Genomic DNA, 20,348 nt, shown 5'->3' with positions numbered 1-20,348 from the left:
ATCCTAAGAGCCAGATTCCTGTTATCCTTGGCCGTCCTTTCTTGGCAATCGCTAATGCCAACATCAATTGTAGGACGTGGATAATGAAGATCTCATTTGGCCACATGAAGGTAAAGTTGAATATTTTTAATCCCACACCCAATTCATTTGACAAATATGAAGGAGAAGTTAATGTTATAGAGAATGTCATGATCTTCAATGTCAAGGAAATGAGCTTTTGTGTAAAACCAAAACTTCCAAAGGATCATCTTCAACCTTGCATTCTAAAAGTCTTGTTTCAAACTCTTACTTTGAAAGGGCATAGAAGCCCAAAGGTTGTGATTGTGTAGACAAGGGACCAAAGATTTCTTTTGAGCTTAATCCAACAAGTTCTTTAAAGAACCATTTGTTGGGTAGAGTTCAAAACATCTATCACCCCAACAAGGAGGGGATGCATTATAAGATCTTTGATTTGGGCTAAAAGAGCCCAATGTCTTGCTAGAGACATTAAAGACTAGCAAAGACATTTCGTAGGGTGTCAAAACCCTATTCCTCCCCCATTTCTATCTTTCATTTCATTTCTTACGAAATCTAGATACTTGTTTTTGGTTCATATGCATTTCAAGGAACTTTGGTGAGGATTGCATAAGCTTTCATATCATTAATGAGCATTCTGCATAGTTCGATCGATCTCAAACTCGAGTTCAATCGATCGAACTCCATTCTGCATCCAACACTTAGAAAATTTTTCGACCTGCAGAAACCTGCATCCAAATCACCTCTCTATCCCATCGTTCGAACTAACTCTTAAATCGATCAAGAGACCTTCGATCGATCCAACTTCCAAGTTCGATCGATCTTATGACTCAACACTTAGAAAAATTTTGAGCTTGCATCAACCTGCATATTTCAGCTCTCTATCTGATCGTTCGAAACATTCTAAGATCGATCTGAAAGTTCTTCGATCGATCCAACTTCCCAGTTCGATCGATCTCATGTTCCAACACTTAGCCAATTTTCTGAACCAAAAACCTGCATATTTTTGCTCTCTGTCTGATCGATCGAACTCTTGTTTCGATCGATCTCAATCTTCATTTCATTATTTTGACTTTGTTTTGACTTTTCAAATTTCCAAAAATCCAAAAATATTTGTATTTGTATTTCATTTTATTTTATTTTCTTTTTTAAAAAGTTTTCCAAAATTCAAAAATATTATATTTTAATTAATTTTTAATTATTAGTGTTTATTCAATTAAATTTATTTTAAAAAAAATTATTTTATTTTCCAATTTTTAATTTTAATCCCAATTTTTAATTTTCATTTTGCAATTTTCAAAAAAATTTCAAAAATAAAAAAATACTTTGAAAAGAGTTCATCAAAGTTCGATCGATCGAACTTTGTCGGGAATGCTTTTAAAAATGGAATCGAGGGTTTGCAAGATCGATTACAAAAATCGATCTAACTTACCCTCATCCTCAAAACCATAACCTCTCTTTGTCGCAGTCACTGTCCAACCACTTCACCATCTCTGGCGAAGCTTTCCGGCGAGTTTCCAAGCTTCACATCTCTGTCTCATCTCGGATTCCATCTTTTCTTCTTCGCATCCATTTCTCTCACTCATTCAAGGTAAGAATCGAGATCCACTTTGAGATTTGATCTTCGATTTGATGATTCAATGATTTGCATACTCGATTTAGGTTGCTTAGATGGTTGAATCTCCATTTTTAAAGCTTCAAAGCCCTGTTTTTTTATATGTATATATATGTGTGTTTTTGATCTATCTTTGGGAGTTTGGGCCTCGATTTGTGATGGATACTGGTTGATTTGATGTGTTGTTGGGCCCACGAACACGTTCGTGTGGGCCCCATGCTTCCAAAGTCACAAATCTGTGACCTTTGAGTTTTCAATGTCGCATAGTTCGATCGATCAAACTACTATCTTCGATCGATCATGAGAGATCGATCGAACTCATGCCTTCGATTGATCGAAGTAGTAAGATCGATCTCATTTACTTTCGATCAATAAAAAAAAAGTGATCGATCTCACTTCTTTTTATGATCGATCGAATTTCACAGATCTCACACACACACTTCATTCATCATATCTTATGTTCACGCTATCATATCTATGCCCAATGCCTGTGATATTCCACATTGGATGCATTTCATACTTACATTGTTTAGCATGTTTCATATTCTACCACTTGCATATATTCATGTCATATTTGTTCTATCTATTTTACTTGACATACATGATTCTATTTCGTGCTTTTAAATTTCTTATTCTGGCACTAACTCCCATTGCAAGTTTTTCTTTTTCTTTTTGCGGGCCATGGTAAAGAGGAAGATCATTGCCAACAGGCAACACGAGCCGACCTAACATACTAGGCCATGGACAGAAGAGCCAGTAGAGGCTACCCCGCCTCAGTCACCATCTCATGAGCCTGAGGATGACCACATACCATCCACTTCTACAGCTCATCCTGCTTTCACTCCATCACCATCTTCACCGCAGACTGGAGCTGAGCATTCACATATACCACCTCAGCCAGCTTAGCCAGCTTATCTGGGGCATGAGAGGCCCACACCTCGATATGCATACATGACGCTCGACCATGAGTCAGAGTTTGACACAGCCTTCTTCTCTCGATCAGTGCTGACCCGATCCGCCTACCAGGATATTATTCCGAGGGGCCTAGCCACTATTCTTGCCCTCATTACAAAGCCGGTCTACCCACAGCTGGTTCGGTTGTTCTACCAGAACTTCCGACCATCACCGCGTACCACAACCGAGATGGTTACTTCTATCGATGGTCATCCGATCACCATTACAGTGGACACTTTAGCCCGCTCTTGCCGCTGTCCACGCAGATGTCCTCCAGAGCTTTAGGACACATATCCGAGGCTATTTAGGCCTTCATATACCGACATGGCAGTTTTTCTCACAGGTCACCATGCCAGGGGCGAGACCTTCGCCACTCGGACATTCCTTCCAGACGACTTATAGTTTATTGATTCCGTTCTCTATCAGAATATATACATGGTGGGGCACAAGATTCAGAGGAGGGGTGATTATCTTACAGCCCTTTACTCTTTCTACACCGGGCACTGGGTGTCCATTCCCGCGCTCATCTGGAGCATGATAAAGAAGCTGTATGACGAGTACATTAGTAAGGAGACGCCCGGACGAGCTATGTCTCTTCCTTTCAAGCACCTCATCACCCAGATCCTCATCGACCAGTGCTACCCCATCTATCCTCGGGAGCAACCCGAGAGAGGTTCCTGTCACTACCTCAAGAAGGACTGGAACAAGACCTACCGCTCCATTATTACCAGGTTACAGGACCACCTGGTACTGGCTACAGCAGAGTTGGAGTTAGAGGAGGCACAGGCCCAGGCCCAGGCAAAGGCACCGGTAGAGGCAGTAGCAACGCATCCCGCAGCGGATGACGCACCAGTCGATCCAGCTGCCGAGCATTTAGACATAGACTTAGAGCGCCCTGCAGACGATGCAGAGTAGGAATCTCTAACCAAGTCGACCATTCATGAGCAGGAGCAGACTCAGGAGCTTTTTTCTGATTTATCTATACCTAAGACTCCAGATAAGACCCCCGGCTTTGGAGTGCGTCTGCAGACGCTTGAGGATGCTGTTGTTTCCATCCGAGCTGACCTCACAGCCCACAGAGCTGATTTTGCTGCCTTCCACACGGATGTTGCGACCATATTCAGAGATTTATCAAGAGACATCCACAGAGCCAGACCTGCCCGTCCTACCTCATCCTCCTGAGCTATTAGTCTTTTCTATCTTATGATCCCTCTCTCCTTTTGATACTTTACTATTGTCACTGTACATTATTATTTTTACAGCCGGTCTGTCAACTTTTATATTTTTGTTATACCTGCACTTTATCTGTTTTATATATATCTATTTTTACTATGGATGTCATATGATTATATTCTCATATCTGTATGTTTGACTCCATCAGGTGCATCACAGTGACTTCAGTGAGAGAGTGCTACCCAATTTCCAGGACCACCCTTATACCTATCTCATTTCTTTATCTGTTTATCCCATTTACACTTGCATGACCACTGTGCACTGACTATCCCATTTTTGTTATCTGATGATTTATCCAAGTGCCAATTTTCAGGACCACAGTTCATCCCAAGTTTGGGGGGGCCATACCACCCACTTCGGATACTTCAGTCCCGATCATTCTTGCTCAGTTGCATTGGTATACTCTTTCCTTTGTTCTCTTTGCATATTGAGGACATTATGCAATTTAAGTTTGGGGGGAATGGTGCTTTACAGTGTTAGTTTTAAATTCAAATTTTGAGCATGACTTGTGTATTTGAGGGATATTTCTATAATTGGTCCATTTCTAGCTATGATTTTGATCTTTTGAGGACTATATTGCTTAAAATTTAAAAATTGCTTGACTTGAGAGTCCAATACTCCTTGTATGCCTTATGAATGCCATTTAGGAGTAAATTTTTCAAAAAATTGATATTATGCTTGCACTTGTGGTCCACATCATCTTGATTTTGTGATTATTTTGAGATTCACTCTAGTCTTCTACACTAGCACATGCGTACACTAGCATTCATTTGTGGGGTACATGCTTTGTTGATTATTGGTTACATCCCAATTGAGCTAGTAGTGCATTGAAAGCTTTCATTCTTGATAAAGGTAGATAACAACCCCTTTTCACTAAGTAGCTGGGATTCTAGCCTCATCAAGCACTAAACTTCTAGCGCCGAAAGGTGGAGGGCCCAAACTCTAGGTTAATAATTGAACTTGTTTTTTAAAAAAAAAAAAAAAAAAAAAAAAAGCAATAAAAAAGTGAGGACTTCTCCCAAAAGGTGAGAAGTGGGAAATGATTAGATGGAGGTTGTCTTGATTTGTAACCTAGTTGATTTGAGCTTGTAAGTCCGTAGGGGTGTTTGAACGCCTAATGCCCTAAAGCCGTCTGGTTTGGGAGTCATTGACCTAACGCTCGACCTCATAAATTGCTAGAAAGCTTAATAGATCAACACATTGGACCATGCTTCCATCTTTGGTCCTAAAAAAAAAAAAAAAAATCGAGTGAAAAGAATAAGCACACCTAGATGAATAAAGCTTTAATAATAGGTTTACTTTTTGTCTTGATGATCAGTACTAGATTTGTGTGCTAGTTTGAGGGTAAGGATGTGATTAATTCTTTAGTTGGCTTAGATAGCAACACATTTGATGCCGGTCCACTCAAAAAAGATTCTAAAGTTGTTTTGATTATCATGATCATTTTCTTGACGTGTGGAGGACCATACTTGTTTGTTTGATGTTGAAATTTTGGGAGATTGCTTGGAAAGGGTTGAAAAATTGCATACTTGAGGTAATTTTCTCCCAATGCTTGTTTGCAATATTAGTGTCTCTTTTGAAAGAATGAGTTTAATGTTTGTGGGTACCATTTCTGGAAACCCTTACGAGACTTCACTCGTCCACTAGGGGTAACCTAGGGGTTTAAAAGGCTTGTTGCATGTGCTAAGTGCAATTGTGTTCCCTACAAAAATGGCGTTATCCATTTATTGTTTTCTTGTTCATACTTGTATAGTTGCTTATTTCATTCCTTTACTTTCTAGTTCATTGCTAGGGACTAGCAATATTTAAGTTTGGGGGTGTGATGAGCATTGAAAAGTACATATTTAAACCCCTTAAGCTTAGGCATTCTAGTACCTTCATCTATCTTACTTTACTGTTTTAGATTGATTTCATATTATTTCCTTTTTTAGGCACTTATCCCGAAAATAAGCTAACTCAGCCAAATAAGAGCTTAACTGAAGCAATTCTGTGATTAAACAAATGAAGGAGCAAAGTGGAGAAAGAGGGAAGCAAATGAAACCAAAGGTGGGAAGCAACAAAGTTCGATCGATCCAAGTTCAAGGTTCGATCGATCGAACAATGATCGATCTCATCACTTCAAGATAGATCCAAGCCTTGACCCAAAAGCATAAAGTTCCAAAAGTTCGATTGATCCAACACCATCCTTCAATCGATCCAACAATTTGTCCTTATTCAAATGATTGATCCTATCCACAGCTGTACCACCCATTAACCACTTTTGTCCTTTTCCTATAAATATCTCCCAAAAATATCTCGGATTTGTCTTTTTCCAAAAAGCTCAGTTAGTTGGATCGATCTAGCCTAAGTTCGATAGATCTCAGCCAGTTCGATCGATCCAAGTTCACGGTTCATTATCCAATCATTAGGGAATATTAAAAAGTTAAAATTCCACCTCATTGAAAGTTGTCCTGTATCCAATCATTAGGGAATATTGTGTGTACGACCCCAGCTCATTTTGGGTGTCATTTTAACTTACCTATATAAGGATAAGGATTGCTTTTTACAAAGGCGAGCCAATATTTTTTTCATATCATCTCTTGGAGAGCAAGCTTAGAGGAGGAGGAGGCTAAAGACACCATTGGAGTTCTTCATTAACAAGGAGCAGATTTCAACCATAGAGTTATCCCTTGAGGGTTGGAGCATCATCACCATGAGTGGCAAGACATCCTCTTGTGGCTAGAGTTAGCCCCAAACATGCTTTCTACATCTTAATCTTGTGTATTATTGACGGATTAGTGTTGTAATTGATGTTTTGACACTTTGATATATATAGATCTTGTTTATTCAATGATTTATGTGGTTTAATGCTTCTAATTGAACATTTCATTCTATCCATATGTCTATGTATGCTTGAATACATGTTCATGTGCTTGTCTCTAGATTTTGTGTTATTGATGCATATCTATGTGTATTGATGCTATAGATTTGGAGATTGTCAAAATATAATGCTGAAAGGAATGGTCTTGTGATTCTCTTGATAGTTCATGCTTATGCCTTGATGGATTATGTCTCTTCCCTAGTTTATTTTCATGCTAGTAGAGTAGATGTAGTGTAGTTGTAATGTAATGTTAAATGGGAGGACAATCTATGCTTGTTGTTTGATGATTCAAGCTTTTAAATGCAATTAGCATATGTCTCTATCCTTGTGTTGTATTTGGATTGTGAGCTTAATGAAATGATTAATGACTTATTTTGATTTATTATGCCTTTCACATGTTGTTTAGACAATATATGCTTCATTGCTTAGATATATTGTGCCTTTCACATGATGTTTAGGTAATACATGTTTAACTAGTCATCCTTGCTTATTGAATCAACCAAACAGACACACACCAATATTGCAACACACCATTTGCCCTCATTAATCACTTATCAATGATATAGAAATGCATTGCTTAGTGGTGATCTCTAAACCCTAAGACCTTTCTCTCTCTTACTTACTCTTAATTGCATTCTTTTGTTATCATTTAGCTTATTCTAGTTGCTCTTTAATCAACCTACCAACCAATTGTTTGATCACTCGACCTACTAGCCCTAATAATAATTCCACGACATTGCTCGACCCTCATAATCCCTTGGGACGATCCCTACTCACCCTAGCTATATTTTTAGTGAAAGGTAGTAGTGGCTTCTATAAATGTAAAACTCTTAGCCCTCACCTTAATGCATACTCATCAAGCTTGATGTGGTGGGACGGCACGAACCCGCATCAAGAGGACCAAGCAAACCCCAATCTTCTAATACTTCTATGTCCAAATTTCTATAGCAAGGTCTCACCCTCACACCAAGGATCAGATAATACTTTAAAAAATTACCCAGTACCAATTGAAAAATGAACTGAATTTAGCATCGTATCCCTGATATTAATTAAATCTTTCCGCAAAATAGAGTGAGTAAACTTAGGAACTACATTCTAATAGGAAGAATTTGCTGTATATCTGTTTTAAAACCAAGGGGCCCAAAGTCTGTCTTTACTAAGCAAGAAATCCCAGGCTAAAACACAATGAGAAGCCACCTGTAAGTCAATTAATTTTCTAATTCCCAAACCTCCTTTAGCTTTAGGCTTGCACATCACATTCCAGCTCAAAAGATGGATCTTCTTCATGTTTTCCCTACTGCCCCAAACAAAATCTCGGCACCTTTTTTGTATTTGATTAATGATAGCCATAGGAGGATGAAACACATTACAGCAGTATAAACTTATAGGAGTAATGACAGATTTAACCAATTCAGCCTTACCTACAGTTGACAGCAGCCTAGTACACAAGTCAGACAATTTTTTGGAGATTTTATCAATTAGAGCATTACAATGAATCCTCTTTAAACCAGTAGAGCACAATGGTATCCCCAATTATTTTAAAAGAAGCAATTCCTCCTTACACTAAAGTAGATTCAGAATTGATCACCTTCTTCTAACATAGTTGGAGAAGATAACACTGCTTTTGTGATAATTGATATGTAAAGCAGAAACATTCCCAAAGATCTTAAAGATATCTTAAATTATTCTTGCATTAGAAATAGATGTTTTATATGTAATCAAAAGATCATCAGCAAAATAAGTGTGACAGCAGGTTAAGTTTGCTTTCTTGGCAGTGTTTGAAAGTGTGAGTCTCCTATTTGTAACTGAAGTATTAATAAGTTGGGAAAGTTGATCAGCAACTAGTGTAAAAAGCAAGGGAAAAAGGGGGCAACCTTGTCTTAATTCCTTTGAAGGTTGAATGAATCCTGCAAGGGAACCATTCACTAGAATTTAGTATCTAGTGGTTTTCAAAATCATATTAATCCATTTCACCCAGTTTGAACTGAAACCAGAGGCTGTCAAGATATCCAAAAGAAACTTCCAAGAAATTGAATCAAATGCCTTGGTAATATCAGCTTTCAAGGCCATAATGGGATGCTTAGAGTTAAAGTCACTCACCATTTCATGTCCCATGATAATAGCATCTTGAATCTTCCAGCCTTTGACAAAACACTTTGCTGCAAACCAACTAATTGGGAAGCACCATAGAAAGTCTAGAAGCAAGGATTTTTGAGATGATTTTGTATATGAGATTGCGTAAAGGAATAGGCCTAAAATCCTTGGGCTTAACTACATTTCCAACTTTAGGGATCAAAGTGAGAAAAGAGCTACTCACCCTTATAGGAAGATTACCTTCAGCGAAAAAATATTGAACTGCTGCACACACTTCAGGTTGAACAATGGACTAGAAAGATTGATAGGATCGAGCAAGGAAACCATTTGGTCCAGGAGCTTTATCTTGTTTAAAATGCATCACCACAAATTTGATTTCTTCATTTGTAATAGGAGTATCCAGGATCAACTTGTCTTCAAAGGAAAGCAGCTTCCTAGGAGAAACTTCAAATGTACTGTCAACATTATTCTCTTGAAATAGGTCCTGATAGTAATCAACAAAAATCTTTCTAATCTCCTCTGTATTAGAAGTAACCTGCCTATTCTCAGATTCCACTGATGTAATGGCATTAAATTGATGATGTTGCTTCATCTTAGACTAAAAGAAGGCTGTGCACCTATCATTGTCCTTAAGCCATTGAATTCTAGATTTTTGAGCATATAAGATCTCTTGAGAAGACATTGCATCATGATAATCATCTTTAGCCTTCTTTAAAAAACATGTCATTTGTAGGGCTATCAAGTAGTGATAATTGGACCTCTTCTAAAAGTTTTTTAGATTTTTGCCACCCTCTCTTCAATATCCCCAAAAGAATTAGTAGTCCAAACTTTGATAGCAGCTTTAACACATCTGAGTTTCTTAAGAATAATATGTATTGGGGTCCCATTGAAAGGTTCCTCCCAAGCTTTCTTAATCACTTCAGATATATTCTCATGCATACACCATATTTTAAACATTTTGAAAGGCTTAGGACCACTTGCAAAATGTCTAAAAATATTGATAATAACACCATAATGATCAGAGGAGGAAGCTGTAGAATAAGAGATTTTAGTACCTGTGAACATGTGGAGCCAGGAATCATTAGTGAATACTCTATCCAGTTTAGCCAAAATCATTCTAGAGCTGCCTTGTCAATTACACCGTGTCCTATCCCCATTAGATACAAAAAGTTTAATTAAACGAGCTTGATGCAAACAGTCATTGAATTCATCAAGTAATCTTTGAGGGACCTTGCGGCCTCCTTTCTTATCAAAGTGAAATCTTATAGCATTCCAATTACTAACCACTATCCAAGGGCCATTAACAATAGCGGCTTGATTAATTAACTCACTCCATAATCTTCTTCTGCCAGCAATAGTATTTGATGCATGCAAAGGAGTACAATACACCACCTCACCAGTTTGGATAATACTCACTTTAAGTAAAAGACATTGATCCATCTCATTAATCATTGTGACTGAGAAGAACAAGGGATCCCAACCAATCCAAAGTTTTCCCAATTTATAAGAATTATAATTATGAATCAAGCTCCATCTTCTATTGATCTTTGTTGAGATATCCACAAACTTGGGTCTTCTAACCCTTGTTTCTTATAAACAGACAAAGTGAGAATCATTAGATTTAATCTATTACCTAACCTCTCTTTGTCTCCTAAGCTTATTCTAGCCCCTCACATTCCATGATGTGATCATTAAGAGTTGTGGAGAAGGGAAGCACCCCCTTGACTCCTAGTCACTCTTGGAGTGGCCATCAAATCCGATACCTTCTTGACCTTGATTTTCTTTGTACTTTCTGTATTTGTATGAGTTAATTCCATCCCTATGCCATTAGTCTTGAATGTAGCATCTCTAGCTGTATCCTCACAAGATATATTATCCTCCCTTGAATCTTCTTGATTACTAGAGAGTTGTACCACATTAGACATAGAACCCATGATTGCTTCAGGCTAAAATGTCTTCTCTGATTGGACCTCTTGTAATTTATCATTAGGTGTATCTATAACCACTTCTTCTGTATGAATTTCTTTAACATCTTTCTCTAGCAATTCCCTGAATTTTAATTGACGTTTTATTGATTACTACTTTGTCAATTATTGGACTGTCTTGTGGATTAATTGAAGTTTAAATTAAATTATTTAAATTGTCCATTACATGGATGTTACTCTAGATGTTAATTGATGAACCATTAAATTATGTTCTGTCAATTACATGGATGTTATGGATTGTATGCACCGGTATGGGACGGTGCCATACTAGGGATGGTTTAGCTCAAAATGCTAAGTCCTACCTACTCTGTAATAAGGGAGTGGATTATAAAATTAAGTCCTACTTATATTTAAGTCAGATCAACTGAGTAAGTTAAGTGACTAACTGGATTATTTGTTATTTATATTTAAGTCAGATTAACTGAATAAATTGAGTGACTAACTGGATTAGTTGTTACTTGTATTTTATGTCAGATCAATGAACAATTGAATGACATACTCTGGCTTTGGATGGATTTTAAATATATGATTATGGTACCACGATTTGAGCTTGAGTCCCAAAATCGATGGTTAGGGAGCGTATATGCATTGGGATGCATAGCTGGCTATGATGGTTGAGGTGTACCCTATTAGGTCTAGGTACTCATGCCTACCTCTGGTGCATTTTACATATTGCCTTCTATTTAGGTTGACACCCCGTTTGTAGTCCAGTGAGAGTCCCTTAGTGTGGACATATATATATTCATGGACTAGATAGATATTATTGAGTTATATAGGATGTATCTACATATCAGGTCTCTGTTTATATTATAGTTAGAATAGAACTTATTCGTGGGCCTGACCCACTATCATTTTTCAGGTATCGGACGGTTAGAGTCTTAAAGCTTGTTCGGGCTGAGCAGAGACGGTCATTCACTCTTCCGACGAAGTAGGATTTCCTTTCATGTCTTAGTTTTGGATTTTATTTCCGTACTTTACTTTATATTGGGATTTTATTAGGGGTCCACTAGATGGATTCCCGAGTTGTACGTATTGAAGGTTTTGGGAAGTTGGATTATATTAATGTATAACTTGTGAGGATTTAATAATTAAAGTTCTTTTCAGCCTTTATTATTTATTTCTTAATTTTTTTCGTAATCTGTGTTCATTTGCATATTAATTATTTGGTATCCCTCGGATCTGTGCTTAGACTTGATCACCCGTGACTCTAGAATCGAGGAGTATCACAGTTTGTATTAGAGCACTCCAGGTTCAGTGTTTATAGTGTATTTCGTATTATGACTTCCGCGTAGCGTATTCTCTTGTTTTGAGCTTATGTTCAGGATTATTGTATTCCTATACGGTCTGTTTAAAATCGTACTAATGTCTATCTTTCTGTGTTAACAAAATGGTTAACACTAGAAGATAACAGAATATGCAAGGAAACAGCCGGTAAAGGAGAGCGGCACGTAGGTGGCAAGATCGCCTACAACGTCAACTAATGGAAAAAGAGCAGCAAATGCCAGAGCAGCAAATGCTAGGGCTTCAGGATAATGATGGTTAGTTTCAGGAAGAGCAGGAGGAAGTTCAGTAGGTTTAGGATCAAGGATAAGATCCAGAGTATCCTCCTCATATCAATGACCACATTAGTCGGGCTATAAAAGCAGGGGTAATAACTGCACTTCAAAATCAATCACAGGTTCAGTAGGCACCTGTACCAGCACCAGTGGTTTCGACTGATCCTTGGGAAAATGCTAGGAGTTCTTTCACAAAGGGGAGCCCACCTAAGTTCATAGGCTCCACTGATGTGAAAGTAGCTCATTGATGGAAAAAGGATATCGAGCGACATCTTCGAATGGTTTAGTGCAAGGAGGTTCAAAAGCAGATGTTTACTATATTCAAGCTGATCAGAGATGCACTACAGTGGTGGGAGTCAGTTACCACCATAGAGGAGAGGATTTTATTGACTTATGATCAATTCAGTGCTCGCTTTAATGAGAAGTACTTTCCTTATGTAATTAGGACAGTTATGAAGACTTATGAGCACTGAAAATTGCGCAATTAAACCGCTTAAGTTTAGGTATTTTAAGACCTTTATCTATTTTACTTTTCCGTTTTAGACTAATTTCATGTTATTGTCCCTTTTAGCTGCTTATCCCCAAAATAAGCTAATTCAGTAAAATAAGAGCTTAAAAGAAGCTAACTCAAGCTGGATGGAAAAAAGGAGCAAAGTGGAAGCAGAATGAAACAAAGTGTGGAAATCAGCATGTTCGATCAATCTCAAGAATACTTCGATCGATCAAAAGTTCATCGATCTAGACTTTCCAAGATAAATCCAAGCCCTGTTGTCCTTATCCCAAGATCCCACAAAGTTCGATCAATCCAATAATACACTGATCGATCGAAAAGATTCCATCTTATCCTATTGTACCACACTACCTACCACTTTTGTCTCTTTCCCCATAATATCTCAAATCTGTTCTTATCCAAAAAGGCGCCGCCATGGGAGGATCAATCTAGCCAAAGTTTGATAAATCTCAGCCATGTTCGATCGATCTCAACACTGTTCGATCGATCGAACTTCCTCAATTCTGAAAAAAAAAATATATTTCTAGCTCATTAAAAGTTATTTCATTGTGCAATCATTGGAGGAGCCCTTGTGTACGAGCCTAAACCATTGGGTAAGACATTTGAGCTACCTATATAAAGATTATGAGCCACTTTTACGAAAAAGTTTTTGATATGCTTTAGGATTTGATAGATACAATTCTTAAAGAGGAAGAAAAGAGAAAATGAGGCTAGAGACACATTCTAGAGAGGTTTTCCATCTTCCTCAAGAAGAAGAGCACTTCTACCATGGAGATAGCCCTTGAGGGTTGGAGAACACCATTCATGAGTGGCTAGACATCCTCTTGGGGCTAGAGTTAGCCCTAAGCATGCTTCCTTCACCTTGATTTACGTATTTTTGAGGGGATTTGTGTTGTAATACATATTTTGACATCTTTATATACATAGATCTTGTTTATTCAATGATTTATGTGGTTTAATTCTTTCAATTGATCATTTCATTCTATCCATATGTCTATGTATGCTAAAATAGATGTTCATGTGTTTATCCCTATCTCTTATGTTGTTGATGCATGTTTATGTGTGTTGATATTATAGATCTAGAGATTGTCAAGACATAGTGCTTAATAGAATGCTCTTGTGGTTTATTTGATGGTTCATACTCACTTCTCGATGGATTGTGCCTCTCCCTTAGTTTAATTAGTTTAATTTCCATGACATTAGCTTAGATGTAGTGTAGTTACCTTAGTTGTTAAATGGAAAGACAATCCATGCTTGTTGTTTAATGTTCCATACTTATGAATGGAAGTAGTATATTTCTCTAATTATGTGATGTGTTTAGATTGTGAGCTTAAAGAAGGATTAATGACTTAGTTTGATGTATTGTGCTATTCATTGTGTTGTTTAGACAATATATACTTAATTGGTCATCTACGCTTGTTAAAACAACCACACACACTCACTATTGTTGCAATATATGTTTTTCCCCTCATTAATTAAGAATTAAGTGTACAGAAAAATGATACTTAGTGGTGATCTCTAATTACCAATACCTCTCTATCTTGTTTTCTCTGTCTTTTAATTACTTGTTTTATATTGAACTTGTTTAATCTTAATTATAGTTTAATTAACCAAACAATCTACCTTTGATCATTCGACCTACTAACCCTAAGCATTGTTTCCATTACTAGTAGCCCTCTAATCCCTTGGGACGATCCCTACTAACTCTTGCTGCGTTAGTAGTAGTGGTGGTAGTGGTTTTTATAAATTTAAACTTGAACCAAAAGGCTTTTCTTGAACCGTGCATTCACTACATTATTTTGGCGCATAGGAACGATGAACCGTTAATTTTGGCGCCGTTACCGAGGATTTGAATTGGCAACGCCGTGTTTTAGAAATAATTAGGGATTAATACTCTTTTGATCGTGTCTTTACCTTATTTTTATTTTTGGTTACTTATTGTGTTTGTTCTTATTTGGCTAGGTGAATTGAGCAAGGAAGTTGAGCAAAGGAGAATTCAAAGTAAGGGGCTAAGCTAAGCACAAAAAGGACTAAAAATCTAAAAAAATGCAAAGCATAGCAAAACTTGGAAGTTGAAAATGAATTAAGTTGCTTAAGGACCCTTTGTGAGATTTTCCTAGCTCAAGCTTTAGTTAAATCGTCGGCCTACGTGGAGGCTTGTTTTTCATTTCTTAATAAATCGTGAGCTCGCATAGAGGCTATTTACTTTTCTTTGCATGTTGTTTAAGCATGGGAGCATGGGATTATTATATGTGAAGATTTGTTGATTGATTTGTTGTGAAGGCGACGTGTTTGTTACTTGCTTATTTACTTGTTATTTGTCTTTGCTAGTGCATGCATGGTCGTAGGTCATTAAATCCTACTCTTATCCCTCTTAATTTTCATCTTGAATCGGTTATTTGTAACCCTAGGGGAAGAGGTAGTTCTCATCACTCCATTTTACCAATGGAGAATTTGAATGACGACCATGTAAAGGACCTTGGTCACATAGACCAACAAGGCATCCTCTACCCTAATGTGCATCATGAAAATGTTCAAGTATCATTAGGCATGCCTAGATGATTCATTCCACCATAATAATAAGGCTAAATTCCATTGGGAATGTCTCAACCAATCTTTACTCCACAACCTCCCATGGTTCAAGCTAATCAAGGTGTTCGTGTAGCACCACAAATTGTAAATCCTCCCATTGTATTAAGAAACCATTATGTGCCTAATGAATATAATGCACCCACTTGCATTCAATTGCCTCCATTTAGAGCACATCACTATGAAATCAAACCATAAATCATTCAAATACTTCCTAACTATCATGGACTTCTTAGTAAAGAACCTTATAAGTATTTGGATGAGTTTCTTGAAGTGCGTTCCACCGTGAAATACACGGATATGCCGAAAGAAGTTTTAAGACTTAAACTTTTTCCTTTCACCCTTAAAGATAAGGTAAAATATTGGTTCAACAATCTTAGGCCTTTTTCGATAACCTCTTGGGCAGAAATGCAACAAGAGTTCTTGAAAAAGTACTATCCAGTTTCTAAGACCAATGCCATGAGAACTTCAATTAGAGAATTTTCTCATATGGATGGGAAAATGTTTCATGAGACATGGGAAAGGTTTAATGATTTTCTTAGAAAGTGCCCTCATCATTACATACCTAAGTGGCAATTAGTTCTATATGTCTTTGAAAGTTTACCGAATAATCACAAGGGTATGGTTGATGCATCTATGGCTGGTTCTTATCTTGATAAGCATGAAAATGTTATATGGCAATTGTATGAAAGTATGAGTGAAAATTCCATGCATAGGTCCTTATCTTCTAAAATGGTAGTAACCTAGGTGGAAGGAAGAGTGTTGGCTTGTATTAAGTTGACAACTCCAATGACATAGCCGCCGAGATGAAATCCTTGTCTCAAAGGTTTGATCAATTTTTTATCAACCAAAATTCGGTGAATCAAGTATCTTCCTCCCCTACTCATATTCATTATCGTGCATCTAATGAATCTTGCATGACTTGTTCAAGTGTCTTACATTCTACTTCCAATTGTCCATATGGACATATGCAAAGTGAGCCCTATGAGTAAGTCAATGCTACATTTGTTAATCAAGGGAATAATCCCTATGGCACTCATTACAATTCAAGTTGGAGGACCCATCCAAACTTTTCTTGGAAAAGCCAAGGGGAAGCCTCAAACCCTCCCCAAGGTGGTTTTCAAGGGAAGTATGTTCCGCAACCAATGCAAGGCCAAGGTTCCCAAGGTTTTAAATTATCATCATTTCAATCACATGGCAATCAATTTTCTAATTCCCATTTCCCTAATTAACTATTTTATTCCCAAGGAAACTCTACGAGTCCGGCCTTTGAAAAGAAAGTTTTGACCGCTCTAGGCACTCTAGAGGCGAACACTTAATTGCTTCATTCTCAATCTCAATCTATTGCTAAGCTAGAAACCCAAGTAGGGCAAATAACTAGTACCTTAAATGCTAGAGAGAAAGGGAAGATGCCTTTGAATGCCCCACCAAAGCAACAATGTGTTGTGGAGACTCATTCCTCATCGAAAGGGCACATAATTGAGCATGTCAATGCGGTGACAACCTTGAGAAGTGGGAAGATTGGTTACAACCAAGTAGGTGTGTCTAATGAAGAGAGTGAACCGATGCAACCAAAAGTTGACACTCGTCCTGTTTCTTATCATATTCCTCCTTCATTGCATATGCATGATCATTCAAATAAGAAAGTGTTAGAAAGTGATTTAAAAGTGAGTCCAAAATTGATTTGAAAGATGAAGTGAACAAAGCTTTGAAAAAGGATCTTAAAAATTCCTGTTTGAAGATTCTTCAAAGAAAAGTTTTGAAAAAGTTTTTGAGCCAAAAGCTTCATTTCCAGATGCCTTAAAAGGATCCATTTCTCTTGACAAGCAAAAGACCAAGGCCAACGAAATCATTGAAATATTTTGGCAAATGAAGATTAATCTCCCACTTTTGGATTCAATTAAGCAAATTCCGGCTTATGCCAAGTTCTTAAAGGATCTTTGCACCCAAAAGAGGAAGAGCAAGAGCAAGAGCCAAGCACCTAGGAAAGTGGTCTTGACCGAGCAAGTGAGCTCAATCTTACAACATAACACCCTTTCAAAGTTTAAGGACCCCGGTTCACCTACTACCTCTTGCATCATTGGTGACCATGTCATTAATCGAGCTCTTCTAAACTTAGGAGCAAGTGTTAATCTTCTTCTATACTCGGTATATGTCAAATTAGGCTTAGGAGACTTGAAACCGACGTCAGTGGTTTTATAACTTGCCGACCGATCCATCAAAAAGCTTGGGGTATCATTGAGGATGTCTTGATTAAAATTGATAAATTTTTCTTCCTGGTCGATTTCGTTGTCATTGACACAGAACCGGTTCCAAATCCCAAGAGCCAAATTCCCGTTATCCTTGGCCGTCCTTTCTTGGCAACTGTAAATGCCAACATCAATTGTAGGACGGGGGTAATGAAAATCTCATTTGGGCATCTGAAAATGAAGTTGAATATCTTCAATCTGACCCCAAATTCATTTGACAAGCATGAAGAAGTAAATGTTGTAGAAAAATGTTTAGACCATGAATGTGAAAGAATGGAGTCTTAGCTTGAAACCAAAACTTCAAAAAGTTCATCTTCGACCTTGAGTCTAAAGAATGATGTTTCAAAATCTTACTTTGAGAGGGCATGGAAGCCCAAAGCTCACATTGATAAAGGACCAACAAATTCCTTTGAACCTAATCCAACAAGTTCTTTAAGGAACCGTTTGTTGGGTGGAATTCAAAGCACTTATCACCCCATTAAGGAAGGGATGCACTACAAAATGTTTGATCCGGGCTAAAAGAATCCAACGTCTTCCTAGAGACGTTAAAGACTAGTAAATGCTTCGTAAGGTTTACAACCCTATTCCTCCCTCATTTCTATTTTATCTTTCATTTCTTGAGTCATCTAGATATGTTTTGGACTTCATACACATGGCTAAGAAATTTAATTGAGTATGCATGCACTTTCATTCTGAAAATAGGCATTTTGTCCCTATTCAATAGATCTCAAAAGAGGTTCAATCGATCGAACACCCATTCCTATATCCAATCATTGCTCTGTTCAATCGATCTGAAATTTCCTGCATAAATCAGCCCTCTATGTATCGTTCGAAAATTTCTTTGGATCGATATGACAATTCCTAGATCGATCTAACTTTTTCTTGGATCGAACTTCACTCTACACTTAGAAATTTTTTTGAGATCCATAAAAAAGGCCTCTCTGTGCATCGTTTGAACTTGTCTGCAGGTTTTTACCTATTCGATCGATCGAACCATCTTCTCGATTGATCTCAGCTTGATCGATCTGTACACTTTGTTGACCTTGACTTTGACTTCGACTGCATTTTTATTTTTATTTTTATTTTCATTTTTAATGCTTATTTTATTTTATTTTACCTTCAAAAACTCCAAAAAGATTTTCATTTTATTTTTCACTTTTATTTTCAATTACTTATTTTATTTTCATTTTCAAAATTTCAAAAATCCCAAAAACAATTTTCTTTTGTTTTATTTCCAAAAATTCAAAAAAATAATAATAATAATAAAAGTTTTAATTTTAATTTTAATTTTAATTTTTAACTTCTGAAAATTCAAAATTAAAAAAAAAAAAAAAAAAAAATTTGTTGTTTAATGAGGGGAGATCGATCTCAACATTTTTCAAATCGATCTATCTTCGATCGATCGAACTTGTCGGGACCAGTTTTTAAAAATAAAACCCTAGGGTCATTAGATCAATTTCAAGATCGATCTAAGCTCTCCTAGCCCTTGTCGTTGCAAACCCTACCTCTCGCATCTCTGGCGAACCCTCCGGCAACCATCCCAAGTTTCCACATCATTTCTCTCATCTCTGATCTCGTCTATCTCTTGATTTCCACCCCTCTCTCTCTCTCGGATTTGGTAGTCCCGAGTTTTTCCTTTTGATTTTGAGTTTCAATCTACATATTTGTGATGTTTACATGTTAGATCTAGAGTTTTCATGCTTAATCCTTGCCATATTTGAAGTTTTGAAGCTTGTGTATATATATATGTATAGGTTTATGTATATATTTCATTTTTGACTAGATTTTAGGGGTCACGGGCCAAATAAGTGACCAATCTTGTTGTGTTGTTATGTGAGAGGGCCCTACAAGCTTGCTTGGGAGCCCCCGTGCCATCCACGTCACAGATCTGTAACTTTTCGAATTTCCCGTACCAGTTCGATTGGTTGAAGTTTTCTTCGATCGATCACTAAAAGATCGATCGAACTTATCTTAGATCGATCTCACATTTTTGTGATCAATCGAACTTCACAGATTTGCATCCCATACTTCACACACTTTCTTTTGTGATTCCATGCTATCTTATACATACCCAATGCCTGTGTTTTCCACATTTGATGCATTCCATACTTATATTGTTTAGCATGCTTCACTAAATGTCACTGTTTATTTAGCCCCATCATCACTTGCGTAGATTCATGATTCTGTGTTGTCTATCTTATTTGACATACAAGTTTCTATATACTATGCTCCACTTCTTTATGCCGGTACTAACTTATATTGCAAGTGTTTTTCTTTTTGTTTTGCAAGCCATGGCTAGGGTCAAGACTATTGCCTGTAGGCATCATCCATGCCGAGTTAGGCCCAGGATAGAGGAGCTAGGCGAGCCCTCCCATATTCAGGAGCAGCCTGAGCATCAGGCAGGACCATCTCGTGTCCATAATTCAGAGTAACTTGTTGAGGCTGAGCAGCTGGAGCAGTTAGAGGTTTATATTGAGGCAGATCCAGCTCAGTCCCCCTCACCTGACTCTAGACTACAGTCCTCAGCCTCTACATCTTCATCATCCCATGATGAGGCTTAGCATACACCACTTCTTTATCTCAGCCTCATGCACAGCCAGACCAAGCCTTAGACAGACCTCTGCCAATATACTCACATCTTACAGTGGCGCATGAGTCAGTTTTTGACATCTCTTTCTTCTCCCGGT

At 37.5% G+C, this 20,348-nt stretch overlaps 1 non-coding gene across 1 annotated transcript; it reads right to left on the bottom strand.

The window, feature by feature from the left end:
- Positions 1 to 15,868: 15,868 nt before the first annotated feature.
- Positions 15,869 to 15,975, bottom strand: LOC132297971 (small nucleolar RNA R71). The gene has a single exon (XR_009479470.1). It is a non-coding gene; the product is annotated as a small nucleolar RNA R71 (small nucleolar RNA).
- Positions 15,976 to 20,348: the final 4,373 nt, after the last annotated feature.

This window comes from Cornus florida, unplaced genomic scaffold (assembly GCF_030987335.1).
Source record: "Cornus florida cultivar Cherokee Brave unplaced genomic scaffold, ASM3098733v1 CherokeeBrave_3.0.0_Hap2_Chr02, whole genome shotgun sequence".
In the NCBI taxonomy this organism is placed as follows: Eukaryota; Viridiplantae; Streptophyta; class Magnoliopsida; order Cornales; family Cornaceae; genus Cornus; species Cornus florida.
The sequence above is the reverse complement of the archived record's forward strand: the minus strand, read 5'-3'. Positions and strand labels throughout refer to the sequence as shown.